This window comes from Paroedura picta, chromosome 18, assembly GCF_049243985.1.
Source record: "Paroedura picta isolate Pp20150507F chromosome 18, Ppicta_v3.0, whole genome shotgun sequence".
In the NCBI taxonomy this organism is placed as follows: domain Eukaryota; kingdom Metazoa; phylum Chordata; class Lepidosauria; order Squamata; family Gekkonidae; genus Paroedura; species Paroedura picta.
The window spans coordinates 10,897,148-10,903,147 of NC_135386.1; positions in this window are offsets into that span (position 1 = coordinate 10,897,148).

Below are 6,000 nucleotides of genomic sequence, written 5' to 3' on the forward strand. Positions count from 1 at the left end.
TTTTTCTAAGCAACCTACACCCAGTCCACCATCTCTAATGCCACAATACAACAAACTATTTGTTGTAATTGCCGGCAGATGTAACCAACATTTGATCTTACTCCTAATTGTTTCATCCAAATCACTTAAGTCTAGTTTAGCCTACGTCCACATGCTCTAAACTATACAATAGCCGCGGTATCATGAAGTCCCGCACAATCTCAAGCCTCTGTCTTGGCTGCATTCTCAATCCTACTCAACCAATTATCTACGAGAGCCTCATAATCGTCCTGAACAATCATCTTCCATGGGTTAACTTTCATTCTCAGATAACTATCCACGTGTTCTGGATTAATCCAAGGGAGACCCTCGTCTCTAATATTCCAATTCGCACAATGATTAACCGTAAAGGTCCTATGACTAGCCTTAATATAAAAACCATGACACTTCTTAACTTGCACTCTTAACCCTGTAATCTCACAGAAAGCTTCTACAGTCCTCAGATTACCCTCTATAATCTTCCAGTCACTACTCAAAATTGCCAAGTCATCGGCAAATGCCAATGCAGAAACATTTTTATCTTTTATTTTATAACCTCCATTAAACTTCTCCAATTCATTTATGAAAGGATCCATGGCAATATTGAATAACATTGTGGACATGGGATCTCCTTGTTTAACTTCAACTCTCAACTTAATGGGCTTGGTTGTACTATCATCAAGAGCCTCTTGTGGCGCAGAGTGGTAAGGCAGCTGTCTGAAAGCTTTGCCCATGAGGCTGGGAGTTCAATCCCAGCAGCCGGCTCAAGGTTGACTCAGCCTTCCATCCTTCCGAGGTCGGTAAAATGAGTACCCAGCTTGCTGGGGGGTAAACAGTAAAGACTGGGGAAGGCACTGGCAAACCACCCCGTATTGAGTCTGCCATGAAAACGCTAGAGGGCGTCACCCCAAGGGTCAGACATGACTCGGTGCTTGCACAGGGGAAACCTTTACCTTTACCTGTACTATCATCACACTGAAAAATCATAGTTGCCCCCTCCAGGGAATTACTCACCAGTTTAACAATTGATTCTACTCTCATCCTCCTTAAGGCATGAATGACATGGTCATGCGACACTGTGTCAAACGCCTTAGCGATATCAACAAATACAACACCAAGATTGCCACCATTCTTCTTCACTTCACTTAAGGCTGTACACAGAACCTCTAGATTCTCAGAACAACCTGGTGATGGAATAAAACCCCGTTGACTTGGGTTAATAGGATAGGCAGCCTGTAATCTGGAGGTGACTATCCTAGAGAAGAACCTAAGCAATACAGACCCGATCGTCAATGGTCTCCAGTTTCTAATATCTTCTAAATCCTTAAGATCTTCACATTTTGGAATTAAAACCGACTTACATTGCTTCACCACCGGGGGAATAAAAAACACAAATTTAAAATTTCACACATTCTCCTTCCCCCGGGATCCATCTTTTTCGAGTCATCTACACTAATAGCATCCAAACCCGCTGCACTTCTATCCTTCATACCTTCCAAATGTTTCCACACCTCATCCTCTAAGATAAGATCTCTAAAAAAGTTTTATTCACGATACCAAACGGTCTGAACTGTCCCAATCCAACACATTCTCTTATCTTTTCCCATTTCTCCCTGAAGCAATCCTCAATCTTATCTACACTAATATCACATCTATGACCCTTAGTCCCATCCAAAACATACTTTTACAGCTTTAGCTCTCTTTCTTAAAGCATGATTGCAGGCTCTTGTACCCAAATCTTTTCTTCGCTCTTTTTCTCATGCATTCTAATTTCTTTCTCTGATGTCTATTTTTACTCTTTTTCTTCTGATATCTCTTACCTCCTTCTAGCGCAGGATCCTTAAGAAACTGAATAATAAAGTCAATGGTCTAATCCTCCACTAATTTTTCTACACCTTCTACTTTATTAAGCCAAGCCTTCCACACTTTAACTTTATCAGCCGTGATTTCGCTCAACATAAGTTCCTCTACTTTCTAAATACCTTCTCTAATTCACTACTCATTTCAACCTTTTCCTCATCCTGTTTCATCAACTCCACACTTGTCATATTCTCCACTTCTTTTCCACTTCTTTTATCACTCACCTGCTTGTTGGTCTTAGAGCCAAGTTCTTTACTAATGAGCACATTTATATTTCTCTCCCCTTTATACTTCCTCTCTAATTCTTTCAATTTCACAATTTCCTCCTCAATCCAACATATCTTATGTGCTCCCCTCAATGAAACATCCTTCTTCTTACCAACCATAATCCTTTCAACATTCCTCACTTCAGGGGGTTTAAACCTCTTATGCTGAGATAACCCACTCTGGGAATCAAAACCTAATTCACAACAATCACAATTGAACGACTTGACTTTATCTATAGTCTCTTTCCCCTTACATTTGCTATAGTGAATCAGAACCGACATCTTACATTAAAGACCATTGTCATATGGTGCCGACTGCATGACCGTGATATTTCGCATTTGATGGAATATGCGATATCCGGTAGGTAATCATTACGAGACTCCACACTGGTGGGCTTGTCCGCATCCAGTAGTTTAGAATTAATGATAAAAGTTAAACAAAGGAAATACCTTTAATAATGGCACTTCTTAACTTGTAAACTCAATCTGGATACCTTGCAAAACGCATCTACCACATTTAAACTCTTTGCCAATGCTTCCCAATCCCTGCTCAATATCGTCAGGACATCGGCAAAGGCCAATGCGGATACATTTTTATTTTCAATTTTATATCCACAATTTAGTTTTTCCAGTTCATTAATTAGAGGATCCATGGCAATATTGAACAGAAATGGGGACATGGGATCACCCTGCTTCGCCCCTGATCTTAAATTAATGGGCGCAGTCATCTTTTCTTCTAACTGAAAAGTCGTTGTTACATCCTCCAAAGAGTTACTATAACCAACCTAATCATGTAGTTCATCAACTTCCCTTCTCCTTAAGGCCCAGATGACATGGCCATGAGCCACAGTATCAAATGCCTTAGCTATATCAATAAAGACAACCCCTAGGTTGCCTCCTTTCCTCTTAACTTCCTTTAAAGCTAACCTTCGAACCTCTAAATTTTCAGAGCATCCCGCTGATGGAATGAAACCTCTTTGTCTCGGGTTAATGAGGCAGGCAGCCTGTAATCTAGAGGTGACTATCCTAGAAGACAATCTAAGCAAAACAGACCCTGTGGTCAATGGTCTACAATTTCCTAAATCCCTTTTCAACAATATCCTCACATTTCAGGATCAGAACCGACCTACACTGCTTTACCACCGGGGGAATAAAACCAGTAATAAACCACATATTAAAAATCTCACATAATCTCCTTCCCCCGGGATCCAACCTTTTCAAGTCACCTACACTAATACCATCAATTCCAGCTGCACTTTGCTCTTTCATTTCTAAGATATTCTTCCAAAACTCTTCCTTTGAAATAAGCTCTCTAAAACACCGATTATCAGCTATACTATATGGAGAAAACTGTCCCAGACCAAAGAACTCACTATCCTTATTCCACTTCTCCCTATATCACTCTTCAATCTTATCAACATCAATTTCGCACTTATGACCCTTGGTTCCATCTAACACCAATTTGACTGCTTTTAGTCTATCTCTTTTATACAAGGCTTGTAAACTCTTATATCCATATCTCCTCTCTGCCCTTCATTTCATCCACTTCAATTCCTTTTTCTGATATTCTTTTCTATCCTTCCTTTTCTGATGTTTCACCTTTCTACCTAGCTTCGACTCCTTCAGAGTCTGTATCATAAAACCAACTGTTGACTGTTCTACCATCTTTGCAACATTCCCTTCTCCATTTAACCAAGCTTGCCACACCTCTTTATCTTCCGCAGATGTCTTACCACAATGAACCATCCACTCGACTTCAGATCGAAAAATACCCTTAAGTTCATTAACTTTATCTATCATAGCATGATTCTGAACCATCAATTCCTCACAATTATCAACAACCTCCGGCACATCATTACTTCCCTATAATAATCTCCTTTTATTAGATATCTGCTTATTGGTCTTAGACCCTAATTAATTACTTATAAGCAGATTAATACATCTCTGTCCTGGGCTCTTTGTTCCGGTCGAGTGGGAGCCATTGGAGTGGCGGGCGCTTGGAGCCAGAAGCAAGAGACCCTCGGGGCTTGCCCCCCCGCCTCACTGGGTAAGTGAAAAAATGATAAGAGTAGTGGTATTTCACCGGTGGCCCCGGCGGGCCTCCCACTTATTCGACACCTCTCATGTCTCTTCACAGTGCCAGACTAGAGTCAAGCTCAACAGGGTCTTCTTTCCCCGCTGATTCTGCCAAGCCCGTTCCTTTGGCTGTGGTTTCGCTAGATAGTAGGTAGGGACAGTGGGATATCCGGTTGGTAATCATTACGAGAGACCCATCTCTGGGCTTGTCCGCATCAATTAAATAATAATTAGAATAATATAAAAACAGTAAAGGATAAATACCTTTAATTAAAACTAAATGGATAAATCTAAAAAATTATTAAACATGCAAAATTTTATATACAATTTGGACAAGTCCAATTTTAAAATCCCAAATTCTCGACTAGGTGACCACAAGTAATTGCTACTCTGTACTTGTCACCTAGCTACCTCCCACTCATAAAAGAGTGTATCATATTTACTGAGTCGCTCAAGGTTCTAACACTTATTCTTTTGGCAACTATTTTCTGCCTTGCGCCTGGTATTTCCAATGCCTTCAACAAGATATTATTCCAGTCAGGCCATTTCCCCCTCGCACCTATAGGGCAACCAAAGAATTCCACTATTCTAGCTCCTGTTAAGTTCTTGACTTCATCCTCTAAATCTCTATAATAGTCAACTTCTCCTCTGGCTGCCTCGCGAAGACCTTCTTTTTTATATTCAAATCTAACTGTAACATCCACAACTATGGCCTTCTCCTGCCGAACAAACACAAGATCTGGCTTCCTTAGTTCACCCCTCCGGTTCCTAAGGTGTGGCTCATGATGAATATTCCACTCCAGCCTACGTGCTTCTTCTCCTAATATCTTACATATCGCATTGTGTCTCTTAATCCTCATATCTTGCAATACCGGGCATTGCCCCAAAATATGAGACAACGACTCATATTTGGAACCACATCTCTGACAACTTCTATTTGCAGATTTTATGCCTCGTCCTATAAATTCTCTAGTAGGAATAACATTACACCTCATTTTAAGGGCCGTAATAAATTGTCTTTCAGACAACATACTATGCCCCAAAAGCCAACCGTTGCTAATCAAATCATTTTTAAACAATTCTATTCCGCTACCTTGACAAATCAACGAACACCATCTTTCAAATTCCTCTTCCTTATAGTTTCTGAGATTTACTACCACAACTCCAGATTCTTCCTCGTCTTCCAATTCTATACCTTCTTTCTCCTTTCCTCTAGCAAAAATATCCGGTAACTCTTCTATCAGCCCTCCAAGCTCTATCCCTAGTTCTCTATGTTTAGAACCCACATCTCCCGTCAAACAAGCCTCCCTAATCACTAGGTCTTCTGATTGTGCCAGCCTATGATACCGTCCCATTCTTATTTGGGGAATTAGTTTCTCTAAACGTCCTATTCCTAAGCCACCATCTCGTATCCTATAATATAATAAACTGTTTGTTGTTGTTTCTGGCAAATGAAGCCAGATTTTAACTTTATTCCTAATTATGTCATCGATGGTGCTTAATTTAGATTTTCCAATTTCCATATGATCTAATCCAAATAACAATCGGGGTATCATATAGTCTCTTGTCATTTCTATTCTCTGTCTAGGTTTCAAAGGTGCTTTAGAGATTTTCTCTAACCAATCTCTAACTTTCTCTAAAAAGTCGCCTTGTACAATACCTCTCCAGGGATCAACATGCATACCTAAATATTTCTCCATCATACCTGTCAAACGTGAAGAGAACTCACAACAGGCTTCTTAATTAAAGAAAGCTTTATTGGAAAGTACTACACGCAAAG